Source organism: Cupressus sempervirens, chromosome 7 (genome assembly GCF_028749045.1).
Source record: "Cupressus sempervirens isolate cs-2001-9-10 chromosome 7, ASM2874904v1, whole genome shotgun sequence".
NCBI lineage: Eukaryota > Viridiplantae > Streptophyta > Pinopsida > Cupressales > Cupressaceae > Cupressus > Cupressus sempervirens.
In genome coordinates, this window is record NC_143124.1 from 352,405,204 (window position 1) to 352,426,999 (window position 21,796).

Here is a 21,796-nt window from a genome sequence, read left to right on the forward strand (position 1 = left end):
TTTTAGGTAAAATATAAAAAAGCAATGTGGAATCTTTGTCAAAAATTTTGCATTAGAAAAGTTAATGAAAAGAGACAAACCTATTATTGTGGTGTTTCAGCATCATTTGAGGTGGAATATCGTTCACATATAAATGATAGACAACCAATCACAAGCACACTTCACTATTACGGAGTTCACTATTACGGAGTTCATTTGTGTTTCCTTTCATCTACCTCGATACTTTCTCGCCAAGCATGTTATTAAGTATCTCTATCTCTTTTGTCATTTCTTTGACTTCCTTAGTTGAATTTTCTACTTGATCATTCCTCTCCTGCAATACTTTCTTTACTTAACATTTTCAAGGGAGAGGTTTTGAACATTTGGCTATTGCCATTTAAGAAATATATTTAATGGTGTAGTAAAAAAGACTAATAAATTTAAAGATGGGGTAAGTTCTGGATTTATTATTCATTCACATTTAATTTTTCCTGCCCAAGTTTTGGTCGAAAAAGCCCTCGAATACCCTGAAGACCGCCCCTGACTTGGAATTTCCCTTCTCTTCTACCGAAATCCAATCTTCCAAAAGAAATTGAAATCTCGATTTGATGAAGCAATACCCATACCTAGGAAGGGTTTGATGCATCATCTGTGTGGGAGAAAATGCGGTGACGATCCTTCTCACAGAAGTGTGTAGTGAGAAATGATCCATCTTCTGCATTAGTAAGGATGTTTCTGGCAATCTCTAAAACTTCTTGTCAATAAACATAAATTTTGGTATGGTTACTTTCTATTTGATCCTTAGAATCAGATCTGCCACCATTAAAGTGGTGACGTGATTCCTTTTACTCTTTAGTGCACGACTGCTTTATCTAGTATAACTCTGCATCTATTATGTGATCTCTGCAATGACTCATGAATGCTTTATTGGGCAAAAATACAAGAGCATTCAGACTATTTGTCGCTCTCTCTGCTCACCAATTTTAAAGGCCATATGGTCTGATGGAACAATAGATTTATATTACAGTCAAATATATAAAATGGGTGATTTACCAAATCCTCTGCTTCCAAAAGACATGAAACCAGTAAGCTTTGCTACATGAAACCAATAAGCTTTGCTACATAAAAGTATATAATATATTGTAATGAGATTGATCATTGAAATTTCTGGGTAGAAAAAATAAATTAGGGATTTTACAGTGAGTATTCTAACTTTATTATAGAAATGAAAATTCAGGGGCTATTATGGTAAAAGTTGAGGAATCCAGTATTATGTGACTATTATGCATCAAGTAGAGTCTGGATCAGTTTTGGTATTCTCAATCCTAGTGTACTCTTCATAGCTCATCCATTTCTATTTATAGGTTTTTGAGAACATCTGGACTGCAAGCAGGTTCTGGTGTTAGCTTCCTGGAAAAGAAAGATGATGACATTGTGTTTGATGTTATGTTTTACTTAAGAAGAAAGCTACAAAGGTATGCATAGCTTACGACTATCATTAAAAGCTTTGTTGATTTTAAATCTTTCACAGGGCATTGTTGTGCATGTTGATTAGAGACCTACAGGAAAGGGTATTATTTTAAAGTGTTTTTGTATTAATAGAATCCTTATTTTATATCTCACTTCAATCTTATTTATTCATCAGGGATTCTTATTGGAAGAATGCTGGAGTTCTAAATGAGTCACGGACGTTTAAAAATAAATATATATCGAGATGTAATTGAAAAACATGATGAGATATTTTAGAATCTTTTTTTTTTCAACTCTCACTCACTCTTGCACCAAATTTTTTGATGAAGCTTTTAATCAGAAATTGTTGTAATTTTTTTCCTACATTTCAGATCACACTTGAGGATGCTTTATGTGCAAGGGTTAGTCAGATTAAAGCAATAACTTAGCATACATTATTATGATAGCAAACTATGTTTACTCATAATGATTGTAAAACAGTGCAATGGTTTTTGTAAGGCTGTGGAACATCAAATTTCAGTAACTGTATAATCATGACAGAATTAACAGATCTATTGCACTAGGCACTTGAAGCTCTTGTATAAAGGTGAAATATTACTAAAAAAAGTACAAACGATTGTATCTAGTTTCATTTTAGTGTGGTAGCCTGAACTGAGGAAGAACAATCTCAGAGCTTGTGAGTATAAAATTTTCTTTCAATTGTGCCCAAAACTCTTCCCAGTAGTGAAGGCTCTGTAATGGAAGCCTTTAATTTGGGCCATGTATATATAATCAAAATGGTTTAATTAAATATCACAGTGATATCACCTTTTCATGATGGCTGCAAATGTTATCAAACTAAATTTTGTCATGAATAATATAAAATGGAGCAATATTTATATGTAAGAGTGTGGAACATTAGGTGATAATGAACTAGAATGAAGAGAGGGTATCACTGGCATATTTTATTGAATGGTTTAAATGATACATACTCAGCCTGAAACAGAGTGGCTTCCATTACAGATGTTTCACTACCAAAGAATTTTAGGCACAATTTAAAGATGATAAATTCACAAGCTCTAAGATTGGTCTTTCTCAATTCAGGATAAATAAAACTTAGAATTAAAAACAATTACATTACAAAATAGAGACTAGATACAATTTTATGTACTTTATTACTGTTTGTTGCCTTTATGCAGGAGCTTCAAGTACCCAGTGCAACAAATTTGTTAAGTTTTCCATGTCTATTGGTGTCTCCCTATTTATAGTTAGACCATTTTGTCACTTCAAGTTTGTTATGCTTGATTGGGATTGAGAAATTTGTGTGCTTTTGGTGCTTGTCCGTGCTCAACATGTTATCAAAATAAGTAAACTATGAAATTTTACTTGTTGATTATCAAAACTGTGTGAGGACTGAAATTTTACTTTCCTAATTTTTAATCTACGAAAGGTGAAGCCCTAGGCATGTCATCGTCATCATCTTAGCCTCAAATAACTCTTCTTTCTTTAACTATGGTGAAAGGGATTCTTATTGAAAAAAACCAAGCTCTTCTACGGTAGAGAATAAAAATATATAGTGCAAGATGACTTATAAATGTGGAATGGCCATAAGATAGATCTAATCTATAAAATTGACTTATGTTAATTCTGGCTCCAGTGAATACGCTGCCGATTAGTTTTGCCAAATTTAAGGTAGAATATGTTAGTCTTTTGTAGAGGCCTCCATGAAAAGTATTGTTATGCAAGTAAGGCAGGCCATAAGCTCTTTGTTCCAGGAAAGATGAATTTTGGACCATTTAAAACCGTGAAGAATTTCCGTAGCTTTGATTGAGTTGGTTATTGTCTTTAGAAATCTTCAAGCAAATGCTCTTCGTAGGTATCAACTAAAATTCCTCGACCTTTGTCAGCATCCTTCTTGCTTGTGGACATCCACCAAAGTATTAAAGATACAAATTATTTTTCTCGATTCAGTTACGATTTTTCTAGTATATGCGTAAATTGTTGAAGTATGGACAATGCGTATGAAATGTTCAATCGAATGCCTCAAAGAGATGTGGTGTCCTGAACTGTAATAATTGCGAAATATGCACATAAATGATTAAATGAAAATTCTTTGGAAAATTCTGTAATATCAAACTTGACAACCTTTGAAAGCTTCCTCCTTTGTTCCTCTTTCAATTCCATCAGAACAATCTATAAAATTTTTTATTTTAAATTGCTCTATTTGAGAAGCAATAGCTTCTTGAATTTCGGAGTTTGCCCCAATCTTCACTTTTCCCTCATATCAATAAAATATTAGAACAATTCATGATATCCATTTTAAGTACAATGTATTTAAAGATTTATGGATTTTGATAGTGAGCATGAGGAGGAGATGCATTCACATGATGACTTTTTTTTCACACAATGAGTCAATCAACATTCCTCAAACTCAGGAGACAGCCATCGTTGAATCTTATCAAATGGGAGATCAGAATAATGAAGAAAATGTTTATTGCAATGAACAAGCTCAAGGCATAATTCTTGCAGTACCTCGTAGAGAGAACAAAAAGGACACAGATGGATAAACATAGTTCGTAGAAGATAGCATAAAAATATATTAAATTATATATGACTTTGCGTTTTACTTATAAAAATAATGGTCCTGGCTTTGCATCCGCTAGTATTGCTACATATTGTTCTTGGAGATGCAGAAAACTTTATTTTATATGTAAAACTAGTGCAGTACCAGTAATTTGTGGGATTTTATTTAGAGCATTCAGTTGATAACAGAGCCTTTGAACTCTTTATATATAGCATGTCTACTCCATTTTTTTTGCAACTTGAGATACACACAATTTGTGCATCCTTACCATTTTTGCAACATAATTGTAGGGGATTGTATAGAAGAGAATGCAGTTATTTTCTACACATTCTTTTCGTTAAATTGTTGAGGTTAACGGATATTACAAGAGATCAATGTAATATTGAACTATTCTTATTTAATACAGTTATTGGAAGAGATGAGGTGGATCAGGTGTGTTGGAGTTGGATATGAAGTCCACAATGACTGCTGGTGTGCAAGATATCAATGGAGAAGATGTTGCAACTCAAAACCACATCATTACTCCTTGGCGTGTCACTATTGTCAGGCAATTTCGTAATCACATTTCTTACTGCTAACATTATATTATTTTAGAGATCTATGATATATAGTTTTGCTGATTCTGAATTGGATTGTCTTGACTTGACAAGAGATCATTACTCCTTGGAGTGTTACTGTTTCTAGGTAACTTAATCATTAATTTTCTTTCTGCTAACATAATCTTAACTTAGAGATGTCATCATTTTACTAGTTATGTATATTACTGATTCTGAATTTGATTGTCTAGATTTAGTTACAGCTATCCGTTCCCTACAATATATAATATATTTATGTAATGTTTAGTTACAGCTATCAATTCCCTATAATATATAATATATAATATATTTATGTAATGTTTACTTGGTGCATGCATTTATCGACATGGACAAAATATTAACATGAAAACATTTATCAAACAATCAATGGGCATGACCAACATAATTATGGCATCTTTAGCATTACCAGTAGCTGGATTATCATAATTTACAGACTATTTATTGGGATCAGCTTTTCAATATTAAGATCATATAGCCTAAGCTTTATACAAGACTTAGACATCACCCATGCAAGCTCTAGATATGCTATAATAGGAGAGTTGACTGGGTGGTGTATCACATAGACCCATTCAATCATATGTTAGATTCACCTTTTTGTTTTAATGTTTACAGATATGAACAGTGTGTTATATTTTTTTTTTTTGGGATATTCTGTCTTACATGAAGACTCCACACCTGTCTTTATTCCATGTGATCGATAAGGCAGAGTGTGAATAGCTCTTTATATTAGCATCGTGATAGTCATAAAATAATTATTTCCTTTTGCTGGCTTGAACATCATAGAAGAACCACCATGTCTGTATACAAGGGTTTGTGCAATTTTGCATGGTTTGGGATCAGTAATAATTTTATTTAAAATGATTCTCTACAAACCTTGTGCTTCCCATTGTCCAAGTCAATGGTGAATGCATGAAGCCTTCATGTATCAGATTCAAGTTTATCAACCAATGACCACCCATTCCCTACATATAGATGCCACATTTGATTTATCCTGGCACTCAATTTATATAACATGGGTTGTGAAGCTTTTACACATCTTTAATGAACCACTTCACACAAAATCTCCCATCCTTGTTCGTGATTGATGTCATACCTTCCCTGTCAAAATTTTTTCCTTGCAATCTCATATTATATGATCATGTCTTATCTTTTAATTTGGAATATGACAGAGAGGTGGAAATGGTTGGACTAGCTTAAATCATTGAATGAGATCTCCTTTGCGTTTGATGTCGTGTGTCATGGGGATCTTTACGTTCTTCTCAACCTAATTTGAGGAATAACCATGTTCAATGTATTCCTTTGACATTTTGTCAAATGGTTCACAGGCAGTTATAGTAAGCTTCCTACGGTATTCATTTCGCATGATCTAGGTAATAGAGTGCAGATGACAGCTTGTTGACGACATGACACTAATGTCATTAGAATATGAAGACTCACTAAGGGAAATAAAGAGTCCTATCGTGTTCTATGGATATCACGACCTCATGTTCAGTTTCCGTTGGGTTCCCAAACGTTTTAAAGAGGGCGTTCTGGATTATGTCCCAATTAAGTTGTCATGCATTCATACTTCATAGCTATGTATGTTCTCTCAAATAGGCTCTTGCCTCTTTGAAAGCCATAGACATGATGTCTTCTCGCATGTGGAGTGGGCTTACGTGATTGTGCAAATGTCCTCCCAAGCAATTCATGAATTTCCTCTGCTACATGATGCACTCCATTTGCAAACTTGCTCTTTTCATAGACTCCAGTACCGGGAGATTGTGACACATGCTTCCTATTTTATGAACCAGCCATTAATAACATCACGCCAAATATTTCAGTCACCCCTACATATTTTCATATTTCAAGTTCAATAAATAATTGAATTGGCTTCAAAGGGATGATTCATGTGTGTCCATAGCACTTGAGACCAAGGAGATTAATGTTTTCATGATAATGGGGAACTCTTGAACTGATTCAAACTTGGGGGCACACTAAAGTTATCATGATCTACCTATTCGACAAATGCAAATGCCGCACTGGTGACATCTACTTCTTCTAATAAAGGTGTGATGTGCTATGTCATCCCATGCTATTTGTCAGGTTAAAGCACTGCCTGCAATAGTAGGAATGTGGCATTGACCCCTTTGTTAATTGGGCATTTGTCAACTATTTCTACTTAACGTGTTTCACTTAATTTGAGCTGCTAAAACAAGGAACTTTACATCTGCAAAACCTAGGCACACATCAGCCATGATCTCTTCTTGGTGTTGAGAAAACTATAGTGATCACTGGCATCACAGAATATGTTTATTTGTTATTACATTCACTTTGAGTAGCAACATGAGTTGGACAGTGCATAGATGAATCAACATATACATTGTAAATGAGGCACTTGTTGATTATATGCATCATGCCATGTTTACTACGTTCGGGTGCTTCAAAGGAGTAATACTCTAATTAATCAATACACTTTTTATAATGGCTCCTCTGAAACCATATTTCCGATCTTCATTAACCAGTCTCAATATACAAATATATGATTAAATGCCCAAGGGTTTGATACTGCATGTCTTGGAGTTGACAAACTCACAACCTTCAATTTGAATCTGCATCCTTGAGGTTGTGAATGTTAACTCTAAAATGTCACATCATAGACAAGTTGCATGTGTTTCTTTTTGATAAAATGTGTCCAAAAGTGAATGCACAATTTGGGCACACTGACTGTAATTGACCCAGTAGAAATAAAGTTTAAACAACCTACATATGCTGGCAAAGACATGTCCCAAATATAGAAGCACAGAAAGGGCACCTGGACTGTTTATAAGAATGCCACCAGTAGTTTCATAGTCAGTATGGATTTTTTTGCAAGTTTATAAATAAAAAGAAAAAATCGCCAAAAAAACATATAACCAGCAAAAAAACTTTAGATCAATATAGTAGAAAATCATTTTATATAATGTGATTCTTACATACCATTTTGTTGGATTCAGATTGCAATTTTTTTCATTACTAAATTGTTTTCTTGTGGTTGTGGAGATGTGTTCTTTATAAAAGAATCCTTGCAAAGACAATTTCTTATTTTCTCTTTAAGAAACTCTTTGCTTATTTATAGGTGTAGATCTAAGTTACAAATTGTCATCATCCTATATAAAATTATTACTCTGATAGTGCCACTTTAGTATGCAAAATGGTCAAATAAAATTCATTAGGTCAATAGATAATAAAAATGTTGACCTATCATGGATAGTTGATTGGTTGAAGGTAAATTGTGTCTTCGCAATTTTGTTTTCCAATGTTGCAATTTTGATGTATTTCAGTTTTGTATTCTTATGTTTGTCATCATTGAAGATGCTTTCTTCTTATTTGATCACATGCTTTTCTATTTGTTGTGATTCACTTCATACATTCGCTTACTGTAAATTGAATATTTTTGTCATCTTGCAAGCTAGAAGAGTGTTGAAGGGTGTCTGAATAAAACCAGCTAACACAAGGTATTTATGAAATCAAAATAAACTTCTTTTGTTTCTTTTGAGACTCTATCTTTTGAAGAACACATCCTTGACTTCAAATAGTGACTTGTGGTTACAGTAGTGTTAATGATCAATTTCACTAGTATACACATTATGTCCTAGCAAATTATAGTACCATTTTGAGCTTCCATCTAGTTCCATTCTTGATGAGGACCTATTTCATCAAGGCCTTGGTGATTGGAATTCTTATAGCGATGTAAAATGGTCAAACAACATTCATTATAAATGGTGCAAAAGATAAATTGCATTAGGCCTTAAGTATCACAGATGAATGTACTCAAGGAGTGTGAAATGCATCTCATTGATCTTCATGGGGAGAATTTAACAACTGCTCTTCTAGAAATGAAAAACTGTATTGGGCCTAAATTAGTTTTATTCCTAGTTGAAGCAGTGTGAAATGCAATCCATTCATCTTCACGAGGAGAATTTTACAACTTCTCTTTCGGTAATGATTTTATGATCTCTATTTCAAACATTAGTAGGTGGAAGATACATTATAAAAGCAAGTAGGATTGTAGCTCTTTTGAAGTGCTGGAAGTTACTCAAAATAATGTATGTATTCCTCTATTGCATTTATTGAAGATTCATGTCAATATCATGCCTTTATAATCTATTATATATGTTATTCTCTCATCTCTATATCATCTTGGGTTTGAACTCTGTATTCCCAATAGCATCATATTTTAAGTCATCTTTCAGTGAGGTATGTTCCCAATAGCTTCATATTTTATAACATATTTCAGTGACATTTGTTCAATTTTGTTTTCATTTAATCTTTGTTCCTAATAGCCATAAGTGTGAACATATCAGATCTCTATTTATTTGTAGACCGGTATATAAACCATTTAGTGCTCTAAAGCCCACTAACTATACCTAATGAACATTAATGAATAGGGGTTGCCTGTGGTAGAGAAAGAATGTCTAAATCTCAATCATTTCTTCATGTTATCCCTCTTGCAGCTAGCACATGGAAAGTAGTTCAAGTTTTAGGAAACACTTATTGCATCTATTGGAAGTGAACATTTAAATTCCTTGCAGTTGCTAGCTCCATACTATTGTAACTAATGTAACAATTCAGAATTCATTCCATTACTCTGTATTTGAGTTTATCAATAAATTTGAAACAAGCATCCATCTCCATTCTATGAAAAGCACTATGTATTGGTCTAAAGGAAAAATTAAATACTCCTAGAGTTGTATTTTGGGTCACTATAATCTATCAGTCAGTAAAGATGCACAGAAAATAAATGGTTAGATTAATAAATTCCTGGAGGTTGGTCATTAGACTTCTACTGGTACACATCTACAAACTATTTGATAGAATGTCTTCATACTTATACTTCAACATCATATAACTTGATAAAGCTAGTATATTTACTTTTCCACAAATATAGCCAGTCCTAAATGGACTAAGATTTATTGATATTTGTGGCTTCCTTTTAGCGTCCAATTTTAGCACCCAAAAACTTCTACCTCTCTGATCCCGCCAAGTCAACCAAAAGGAGATGTCTATATAGTGTATTGTTCAATGATCCATTCTACAATCTCATAGCGATACATTCATTCAAAGTGTCATCTTCACATTGTTCATTGTTGTGTTTCACTAGCTTGACATCAACTACAACATATCACCTCTAATTTCACACATTATGTCATAAATGGAGGCCCTTATTTTTATAAAAAATTAGGCTCCATGGATTAGAGCTTGCTAAGCAGCTTGCAATTTCTTCTGATTTATGGTCAATGCATCTTATTTTTTCTTTTCTATTGAAGCTAATTCAAACGGAAATTGAATTCACATTAAATTGTCAAAAGTAGATATTATTTGTTAGCCATATCCATTATAGACATTTTTAAAGGAAAATAATAAACTAAACATTTTCGATTTATTTTCTGAAATCTTTGATAAGATTTATTAGGAGTTCCTTAGAAGATTATGAAAAGGAAAGAATTCCTTCTGCCTCTATTATTTCTCAAAAATCTTAGTCCATTGGTGTTATACTAATCGATGAATTCTACAATTGGTTGTACAATGCTATTCCAAAAGGCTAAATATTGTAAGTGTTTACAATATGATGAGTTTCTTTTATTATCTAAGTTGATGTTGTTTCTTCCTATAGATAAGCTCTTCTTTTCAATGAATATGAGATACTTTTTGTTTCTGCTTTTCTATGTCAATCAAATTAGACAAATTGAGCTTTTGATTAAACCAAAATAACATATTCTCAACAATTTCTTATTTGGGAACTATAAATCTATTTCTAGTGGTTTCAGGTCTGATGGAAAGTAGAAGTAAAGGTCAAAGTTAAGCAACCATTGTTTGCACAGTAAGTAAAATATGTCATGTTTTCTTGAGACTCATTGACATGCTACTGCCTTCGAATGTTGGTCTATCTTTTATCATCTTCGAACTGCAGTTAGTATGCAACAACATACTTCAAATTAGATGGGTATGGTATAATAAAAGTTGAAGCATTTGTTGTGAAGATGAGCGATTTAAAGCTACATGCTTTTCCCCTGGTTTTACCTAAAAAAAAATAGGAATAATAACCATGGGGTGCATTACCACAACTACCAAAAGAGAAAGATTTCTTTATCACCTAGTTAGTTCTTTTGCATTTCATTGATTTTTTATATGTGAATGCATTTCATACATAAATATGGTGCATTAGTTGATATTTGAAACAATAAGTTTCAAGATCTAAAATAAGGTGAGTATTGAATTATATGGCATTAAAATTTCTACTAAATGGATTGTAATTTTTCCCCTCTAATCAATTTCATGAAGTTAGGAAATATTTGAGATTGCACCATGGCTTTGATCACAATTTTTTACATTTTTGTATATCTGATTTGTTTTCCCTTACCCATTAAACTATAGACATTTCATATCTATGTCTATCTTCAACATCTAAATATGGAGATTTTTTTAATGATATCAAGTCTTCTACTACATCCCATATCAAGGCAAAGATGTTTTATATTACATCCAAAGACATACTTAGAAGGAGCTTGATGGTGTTTAGTATGAGTTGCAGGCCACAAAACCCATTAAGATGGGTATTCACGTCATTAGGAACCAATATCTAAAAAAGAACTTTCCTTATGGTTTTCTTCATAAACATATGTATTTAAAGCATGGATCGTTTGTACTACACCATTAAACTTGGTCGATGATGTTTGGGTCAGTCTAGTCACTTCACTATGAGGCTATATGGTTAAGGACAAAGATGTTTTATGCTACCTCAAAAGACATACTTAGAAGGGAGCTTGATGATGTTAACTATGAGTTAAAACCCACAAATCTCGCTGAGATGGAAAAATCCCACTAAGATATTTCCTTATGGTTTTATGATTTTGTTCATAAAAATATGTATTTAAAATAAGGATCTTTTTTACTACACCAATAAATGTTGTGGATGTGTAATATGGTGTTTGGGTATGTCTAGCTACTTCATTATGAGGCTATAGAGTTAAAGAAACTCAATGTTATTATTCAATGATGGATACGACATATCTAGTGCTCCGAGACTTTGCAAGTCTGAGCAAGACTCTGTGAGTCTAAGGTAGAGGCGGCCTTTCCAAGGCAAATGACCTCTAGACTTTGACTTGGCCGAGTCTTGGTAGAGTCCACAGAGTCCAAGAACTCTGTTGAGTCCCAAGCCTAGGACTCTCCAAAAAGATATATTTTAATTTTTTCAATTTTTTATTTCTTTTTTAAATTTAAAAAGATAGAGATTTTTGGAAGGTGTTTTTTTTTCCAATGTATATGAATTCTGAAAATGATGTTGTGGTATGTTAGAAATTTATTAAGGATTGAATATTAAATCTTCAACTTTATATTATGTTATTTAGTTTTTTTTCCTTCAAAAACTCGTTGTTATACTTATGCGATCTATGCAAAATTGTGTATGAGTGTTAAGTAGCTTCTATTTATCTCAATTATTGTGTACTTCATGTTAATTGACTAAATGATGCATGAAAAAATCGTTAAATCCTTAAAAATCGTTGAATTTCATGGGTTTTTCGATTTTCTGAGTCTTTGTTGAGTCCTAGCTGAGTCCAATACCTGAGTTAGAGTCCAAGTCAAAATTTGACTTTTTGAGTCAGAAGCAAGTCCAAGTCCCATAACTATGGGAAAATCTACGATGTACTTTATTGGTTGTGGTGGACCAACTCCCACATCATTTTGTAAGAAACAAATATTGGAATAAATTAATTAATATGATTTTTCTTGCCAAGTTAATTTGTTATGCTACTTTGTTGAGTGTCTTATATGAGATATTGAAAATAAATAGTGTATATTTGTACTACTATTTTCTTGAAACATTAGATGTTGGAGTTGTAAGAAAAAAGTATTAATCTAATTTTTTTAAAAATAGATTTGTTTAATAATGTCTCTCAAGACAATAGTTGGATGTAAACACTATTGTCCCTCTAAACACACTAGTTGGGATTAAGGTAAATTGTCTCTAATGAGACAAAATTACTTTTGTTTCATATTGTCTTATAGCAACAATACTTAAAAGATGAGATGTGAGATAATACAAAAATTTGTAGTAGTGCGCGTGCCTTGACTTGAGTTACATGTTGCCGAACATCATATGAGATTACAACAAGGTCACTCATGATAAATTTTTATTATGTACTAAAAATTTCTCTCCAAATTTAGCATTGAAACCTAGAAATAATTATTCAAATAACAAATTTGGGCACTCAAGTAGTGTTTGACGTAATACCTACAAGAATTTCTTTTAATGCAAGTAAATCAGTGAGTTTTCCATTAAAATATAGAGAAAGTAAATTTAATGACTCGCTTAAATCTATATATTCAATCAGTAAATTGAAATTCTGTATTGTTTCTTTAAATTTTTTCCAAAAAGTAAAATATACACAATTTCTTATTTATCGAAGAACAAAAATTCTATATGAATTTTATTAAGAGATTGGGAAACATCTCCCCTACCACATGACACTCGTATGAGATTGGCAAAAGATTCAACTCTAAAAGAACTGGGTGCATTTTAAAAAATATATATCTATAAAGTAACATGATCTTGAAATTTTATTGGACAATTTTTTAACCATTCATTACTACATCAACTGTTAACCATCAATGTCATCATAAAACTTTGAGTTTGACTCTTAACATATGTAAATAAGGACGTGAAGCGTCAGAGTTCTTGCCATTGGTGTTTGAAGGGTATTTGATTGTAGATGGTTCAGATGCATTAATTCCATAATTGAATTTAGGAGAAATTAGTTTTTCATTATGTAAGGTGTACTTTGCCAAGTACAGAAATGAGAATTAATTCTTGATAGAGAAGTAGTTGAAGAATGATTTTGCAAGTGTGGATTTTTTTTATTTTTTTTTGATACAGTATTGATTACAGTTGAAGAGGCTATCTTTTTCATTACATCAGTCATCATAAAATGAGGGGGATTTATATTTAATTGTGCTAGTTGCTATTTATGCCATCTTCTAGCTATGATGTTGTTGTAAGAAGACTATGATGTTGTTGTAAGAGTCTTCTTTGGAGCCCTATGAGAAAAGGAAAAAGAGATTAGTGTGAACTTTGATTTGTATTGAGCGTATAGTCATTTGTGAAATGTAAAAATGAAGAATGTTTGAAAGAAATTTATACCTATTGAGTTTTAGGAGTATTTAGATCCATGTTTCAGCATTTTTTTTTTTGGAAGTGTTATCTATCACTATCTTCTTCCAGCAATGATGTTGTTGTAAGAGTCTTTGTTGGAGGCCTACAAAAAAAGGAGAAAGAGTTAGTGTCAAGTTTAATCGGTAGGGAGTGTATAGTGTTTTCTGAGTTGTAAAAATAAAGTATGTTTGAAAGAAATTTATACCTGTTGAGAGTCGTTTGTGCTTTTGGCAGTGTTTGTGAAGCTATTTTGCTTCTCCTCAGAGTGGGTGGGACTTTTTTTGCCTTCTAAATTATGGGTGTATGATTGCAGAAATAGATCCACTAAGAAAGTGTATGTGCTGATGTGCAATGTTATTGTGTAAATCTGAGCATATAAAAATATATTTTAAGGTGTGGAATAGTACATTGAATTTTTGAAATGTAGAGCATACTTAGGCATGAGTATTTTTTTTGTTGTATCATGTAAATGTTGTACATAGAAATGCATGAATTTATTTGATGTAGTTGAGAAAGTAATTTTGTTAAAGTAGAGGAAGATTGTTTTGTACATATAAAACCAGCAAGAGCTTTTGGAATCTATTAAGAATATCTATGTTGGAAGCTTTGTTGTTTACATCAAAATTATCATAATTCATAATGAATGTGAACGTTTATATAACCCTATTTTAAGAATGGGAAAAAGTAGATTGCATGATCCGGATGTAGAACATTGTAAACGATGCATATTTCTATTTTAGGATTATGTAGATATGGAACATGGAAATACATAGATATAGTATAATTAACATTAACAGTAGGTGTAGCTCAATTTGCCTTTTCAAAAATGAGTTCAAAAAATAGTAGTTGTTTATGCAACATTGTAATGCAAGAGTAATTTGTTTCGAGTATTTCTAAATTAATGGAGCTTGGAGAAACTATTTTTTGACATGGTCAAAACTAGGAAAATGTGAGAGCTCATTTTTTTGTTTTTGTCAGTTGAATTTCCCATAGAGCTCGTAGCCATAGAGAAGGATATGTTAAGATGGACTGGAATATGCATTTGTCACAGTTAAAATTCCAATAAGCTGTAGCAAATATGTCAATGGCACTATAATATTGAAGTAAGGTAATTCCTTTATAAATGCTTCCTCATTTTCATGAATTTAGATTGTCAGTTGAAATGGGGTTTGAATCGTGTTGCTTTGTGCTGTTAGAAGTAGAGCAGTGCGATCATGTTTTTCAAAATCTATATGGATGTGAAAAGCAATGAAGTGTTTATTTGAATTACCTTTTACTAATTTTTTCTTGCTTTGGGTCTTGTTCACTCGCTGGTTGCTTTGGTGGATTCATTGTTGCTACATAAATCTCAGTAAGTTTCTATGTCAATATGTTTTGTTATCATTGTTGTCATTGGTATCATGAAGGTGCACAAAAATTGCAAGATGGTCAGACTAGTATGCATGTGTTTTGTAAATGGAACATATTGTATGAGGTGTGTTTATCCAGACATGGTCTATTAATGATTTGTTTGCAAAATGGTTTTGTTCCATCATGAAATGCATGTTGTGTTCTAACATATAATTTTTGATGATTTTTTGTGTGTTATTGTTGTTGGACATGTCAATATTAAAATCCCCTAGAATAAGATGAGTATTTGTTGTTCTGATATCTGTCTGTATTTTAGTAATAATGGTTAAGATCTCTTGTGTTGAAGTTTTTGGTCTTGAATATATGTTTGAGACAGTAATGTTGTTGAAACCTTTTTGTAATATTATTGTTATGGCTTCTGTATTTGTTGTCTTATGTTGCAATGTTGTGGTGACTGATAAGTATTTTTTAGCTAATGTCATTATACCATGTATATGGTACATTGCATAGCTGTTATACTCATGAAGGGGAATCTTGCTTTCTGGATAGGGTATAAGTTGGGTTTCTTGAAAGAACAAGATATTTGTTGCCATTAACTCATGGTCATTGATGATGTCATTTGTGTGTGATTTGAAACTTTGAGTGTTTAAAGTACACAATAGTAAGTGTCTTTTAGATATGAGGCAGTTAGTTTGGTTTTCAAATTGCCATTGTGCTTGTGTTTCAAGACGAGACATTTCAGCACATATTTTCGGTTTCACTTTGAAGTGTTTTGGTTACAAAGGCTTCAATAGATACAATGATTCAATTGTTCTTGTCCAAGATAGTGTTGTGTATGTTAGACCATGTTGTGTAATTCCTGAAGGATCAAATGCCAATCCTTGCATTGTGAGGCCTTGAGAGCGATGTATTGCTCGTGCACATGCTACTTGTATTGGGAATTGTTTCCTAATTGTTGTGTTTCCAGTTGAGAAATTTTTGGGGTAAGGCCTATTTATTCGTAGTATGGAAACCCATTTTTTGTTTGTAATTTTATTGTAGTATTGGGCTAGTCTATTCTTCTATTGGATGCCAATTTTTGGATCATAAAATTCTATCCAAACTATATCAACATTTGGTTCTTTTGTGTATGCTCTGAATATTCCATTTGATCCATTGACAAGTCCATCTTGTGTATTATAGTTCCCTGCAATAATTTCTACAAGGATGTTAGGTTTGAGGATTATTTGACTAGGTAGCATTGCTGTTGTGTTGTGTAATCGTAGTCCAAGAGTGCCTTCATCCTTTTCATCAACTACACCTAATATTATAACTTCACCATCAATTTTAGACAACATATTTTTGTTATGTGTATCAACATCCTTTTTGGAGTGAAATAGATAAGGGAATGTTGGTTCCATTGGTGGTGGTCGTAGGCAGTTGTAATTGAGATATTGTAAGTTAGCATTTGTTTGCTGACCTATTCTTATTCTATTCAATGTTGAGATGAATTTCTAATTGGTTTGGCACATTATTGTGTTCAGTGAATAGCATTTGACATTTTCTTTCCAGAAATTATAAGGCATTAGTTGTATTGCATTTGGTTTTTTCTCGAACACAACACTATCAAGAACAGGCAGTGCTTGATATAAATCACCACAGAAGATTGTATCTAGATTGCCAAAGTATGCAGTTGGTGTTTGCATTATGTCTCATAATCTTTTATCAATGTAGAGCAAGAATGTTGAACCAACAAGTGATATTTCATCTATAAGGAGTACACGTAGTTGACTATAGGTCTTTGATATTGTGTCTAGTGTGTCTATATTTAATGGTATGAATTTTGTTTTATTAAAAGGTATATGAAATGCAGAGTGTAGTGTAATTCCACCTATGTTGTATGCAGCTTTACTGGTAAATGCTATTATTAGCCCTTTTGGTTTATCTGGATCATTGTCTAGGTGATCACTGTAGACATGTAGGAGAGCCTGGTAAATGGCTATAGCAGTAAATGTCTTTCTAGTACCTGCTCCACCAGTTAGGAACAAATGTAGTGGAGTTGTGTGGTCTTTTATTTTTTTTCATTGTGATGTCTTTAACGATGGCTTGTTGTTCTTTATTTAAGAGTTGTCTCAATTTATAATAGTCATTGGTGTTCATCAATTGTGGAGCTTGCATTGTTTGAAACTTTTTTGGAGCTATATTATCGAGATTCCTATGGAAAGTATTTGGGATATCTGATTGTATGTCATATTCCTCATGTTCTATTTTTTTTTTTGGGACATGTGTTTCACTATTTTGATTGTCATTGTCAAGGTCGTCTGTAGCCTTGTCAATGTCCCCCCATATAGAATTTGTGTTGTAAGTAAATTTTACACGATTGTTGTGAATTATATGTTCAATATGTAAATATGTTTCATGCCAGGATTGGAATTTTTGTTTTAATGTGTCTTCGTGTATTCTGAATGGTACATACAATAATAGTTGTTCTCTACAATGATTCTCTAAGTTCGTATGTTTGCTGAAATTAATAAAGTGGAGTACACGTGGTTTGGATTTTGGATCTAGAGAGGAACCATTTTTGTTGTATTTTGAAGCAAATTCAGCAAGGCATGTGTTGGTTATGTTTTATGGGCATTTTAAGTAGTATTGTATGAGTGATTTGCACATTACATTTTCAAAATCATCTTTCTCTTCATTTAATTGTTTAATGGGTTTCAATATAAAAGTGCATTCGCTATCTATTCTTGTGTCAATAAAGATACATTTTCTTGAACTCTGATTCAGTGGGAGGACAGAACAAGGTGAGCGGCCTGTTGAGATGACATTTGTTGTAAGTTTAATAGAGCATTGTTGAGTTTGCTGATCATTTTCAATGCATCTATATTTTCGTGTTTGTGGTCTTTTCAGATTTTTTTAAATGCATTTGTCATTGACTTGTCAACCTTAGCCATGTATGAGCTACAATACACTGCTGATGCATACGCATTGAGCACAAATTGTGCATCTGTATTGGCTTTCCACATTTTCGGTATTTTCCTTGCAAACTGGTTGTTCCAGATGTTTGAAGGATTTCTTTGGAGGAAAAGAGTTGGTCTATGAATTGTTGACCTTAAAGCAATGAAATAGTTAGTTTTAGTGATTTCATGTTCCATTAAGAAGTCATCGAATGTGAATGAAGCATTGTAGTTTGCTTTCTGTAACTTTTGGAGGATATCATTTGCAATGGATCTTGTAATTTTCATTTTTTTTGGTAATGGTTCAAGTATTGTTGTTTCTCAAATTGGTGGAAGAGGGAAATTGTATCTACATGTTTGTTTTTTCGATCTTCGACATTGTTTGGTATGTTTGTGAAGCATGACTAAATGAGGTTCTAGTTGTGTAGTTTGACATGTTATATAAGTATCTACAAATTGGACAATGGTGCTATTATTGTATTTTTCGTAGATGGGTGCATTCTTTACCCATATAAGCATGTGATCATGTTCATTTCCTTGGTTTTGGAATTCAGTGACTGAAAAGTAGTCCAATATATTTCCGAAGAAAGAGCTATCTGTAAATATTAGCTTTTTAAGAGAATTTATTCTATGTCTGTAGTATCATTCACATGTAATTGGATCCTTTTTTATTAGTTCAAATTTATTAGTATGATGATTGTTCTGCATTCTTCCTGATACAGTTGTTGAATAGTAGGTGTTGTGTAGGTCGTCAAGTGTGGCTGTCAGGGAATCCCAATTTTGTTCCGCACTACAAAAAGTGAGGAAGAAAGTGGGGGGTCCTAGTTGGCATATCATTGCAAATACATTTTTTTAAAGTTGTTGAATATAGTCTGGGGCTATTCTAATTCTTTTGAAATCAACATAGCCAATATCTGATTTTAAAATTTTCTCGAGATTTGGTTTATGTTTAACATCTTTTGCTAATAACTTTCTCCCTTTCAATTGTCCTTTTCGTATTCTAACTGGCATTGTGGGCAACACTTGGTGTATGAGTATTTTGATTGTTTTGAAGAATAGGTTTGTTTTGTGGTATGCAAAACACCTATTGGAGTGTAAGAATTCTCACTGGGCTATTTTTTGGTAGCTAATTTTTTTAACAATGTCATCATCATGTGGATTGCCAAAGTAGAGTGTTGGGTAGTTCATTTCCTCAGCATATTTGTCCTTGAATCTTCCAATTGGGTAGTAGTCTTGTGTTGGCGCAATTTCAATTACTTTATCTTGCATTTTATGTATACTGTTTGATTTAGTGAATCCATGAATCAAAGTTTTAGATGCCTCTTCTTGGTCAATTTTAGTATTTGAGTCATTGTCAGTTGCCTTATATTCATAATTTTGTGCAGTTTGTATTTCCATTTCTATTGCTTGTTTCCAATTTTTGTTCAGCTTAAATTTTTGCATTCTATACAATTTAGTTCTTATCAATTGGTTGAGAGCATGAATGATTGCATTTGGTCACACCATGCCCTTTTGAAATGCATTCTTCTATTCTAATCATCTTTTGAGGGCTACTGCAATTGTTGTTGTGTTAGAAATTGATGACGATAATGCTTTTTGTATAATGTGTGTGTCAACATGGAACATTAATAATTGAACCCATTAGTCTCATTTGGGATCTTTTATATCCTAGCTCCCAAATTTGAGCAAATGCAATTTGCAATGAAACAAGTCACTCCTCTAACTATGTGAGCATTTGCACATAGTGCAGTGGTTTGTTAGTTCATATCCTATGTGGGACAGCATACTTTGGAATTGCTGATTGTTTTAATGAAGCATTACATGAACAAAAAATCAAATTATCCATTAATGTTTTTTCGGTAGAATTGACAAGTTTGTAATAGATTTCTTTTTGTTCATTTTTTAAAATTCTAATGTCTTTCTTGAAGCATAATAGGTGGCATATTGTGCATACATGCTTTGGCGTGTCTTCAATTGCTTTTTAGTAGACTTCTATTGGTAGAATTGTTTTCTTCCTTTTCCTAGTTGGTGTTTTATTTTTTGAGTTGTTTTGACTACTATTCATGTTTGTTTGTGTGTGAGCTTCTCCTAGCAATAAATGTTCACATTCATTTCTTACAACCTTTTTTTTAGATTTGTTGCTGCATGTTTTTTGTTCTAGTGGTTGATAATTTATTCTAGTTCTAATGAATTTTTTTACATGACGTAGTGATTTTTCTTGATTTGTACTTTTTTTTGTCTTGGGTTTGCTATCAGTTCTACCATGTTCACATTTACTATGTTTCCACGATTTGTATATGTTTTTTGTTGTGTTTGTATGTAGTCCATGTTACTTTCTACAAGTGGTTCAAAATGACCACAAAGCGGATTTGCATCACGATAGAGTATTGAGTAGGATTTTTAATGCAAGTTTTCATTGAACTGCAAATACTTTTTTCCCGATGACATTGACCAAAAACATATTTCTATATTTAGCCACTTAGACAACCAATGGATACAAAATATATCTCCCCAAAGTCCTATGTCATTTTGGCCTAATGGTGTAGCAGACAGTCGCATTCTCCTAAAATATGTTTCATGATTGCTCACCTTGTGCAATTCATATAAATGATCAAGATGTAGTTCAGTGTTGAACGAGTGTATTGCTTCTATGTCATGGTTATCTAGAAAGTCGAGGAAGTAATCAATAATGCCATTACATAGTTGACTTGATGTATACTGCTTACAAAGTAGAAGTTCAAACAAGTCAAAAAGGCAGTCGCCAATGTTATATGAAAATGTTTTTATTCTTTGAAGGCCTTCTTTGATTAGTGAGTATTCAATGTTCGAAATTGTAGTTTGTCTTTGGCTACTGTAGTCTTCGAGTTCTATAGTTTCTACTTCTTCTCTCCTAATTTTTGACAGTGGTTCCATTATTGTCTATTATAGCATAAGAGAGATATAATTACTATATTATTACTCAGAAATGTTTTTAACCAAGGCAAGACAATTTAATGAAATGAAATGTTTGTTATGAGGGTTACCTTGTTCTGCTCTCCACTGGTTGTTTCGACGTGCTCGTTCTATGCTGTTTGACTTGATATGTGGACTGCAAAGAGAACACACTAGTTAGAACAGTAAAGGTAAACATGAATGGAATGTTAAATATTGAAGTATGGTTTCTCATATCTCATTTTATATAGTTTTCAATGAAAACAAAGAGAATGAGGTAAGTATTTTCATTTTCTATAATTGAAAATTTTCATGGTCATTTTAAAATATTTGGCAAAAATAAAATCAAAAATTACTTCAATGGTGAAGAGAAGAAGGAATAGCCATGGAATGAGTGGAAAAGTTATTGACTACTTCAAGCTTGTATATGTTACCACTATATTTTACAAGTGATTTTATTAGCATAATAGTTTGCTAAGATTATTATTACTTGTATAATTTTAATTTTAGAATATTTTTAATTCTTTATCAATATAAGAGAAATTGAATTATATTTATCATTTATAAAACTAAATAATTAACTTGAACGAAGTGGAATGAAAGGAGAAATAATGGAAGTTCCAGAGTCTTCCAGAAGAATAACATTAATTGCAATAGTTGACATATATTAGCACCGAAGTTTCTAAATATTTTTTATTGATGGTGTAAGGGTTTTTCTTTGACATTTTCAGATTAAAATTCCTGACTAGGCACTGATTATATTGATAAATAGTGGCAGAATTGATGAATAGGGGATTAACAA

The 21,796-nt window shown here is 32.4% G+C and overlaps 1 long non-coding RNA gene across 2 annotated transcripts; it reads left to right on the top strand.

The window, feature by feature from the left end:
* Window positions 1–465: 465 nt before the first annotated feature.
* Window positions 466–1,899, top strand: LOC149546901 (uncharacterized). 2 transcript variants are annotated; one of them, XR_016354385.1, is made up of 3 exons: window positions 466–702; window positions 1,344–1,454; window positions 1,625–1,899. It is a non-coding gene; the product is annotated as an uncharacterized LOC149546901 (long non-coding RNA). The 2 variants fall into 2 exon arrangements; XR_016354384.1 differs by having other exon boundaries at window positions 1,373–1,454.
* The last annotated feature ends 19,897 nt before the right edge of the window (window positions 1,900–21,796 follow it).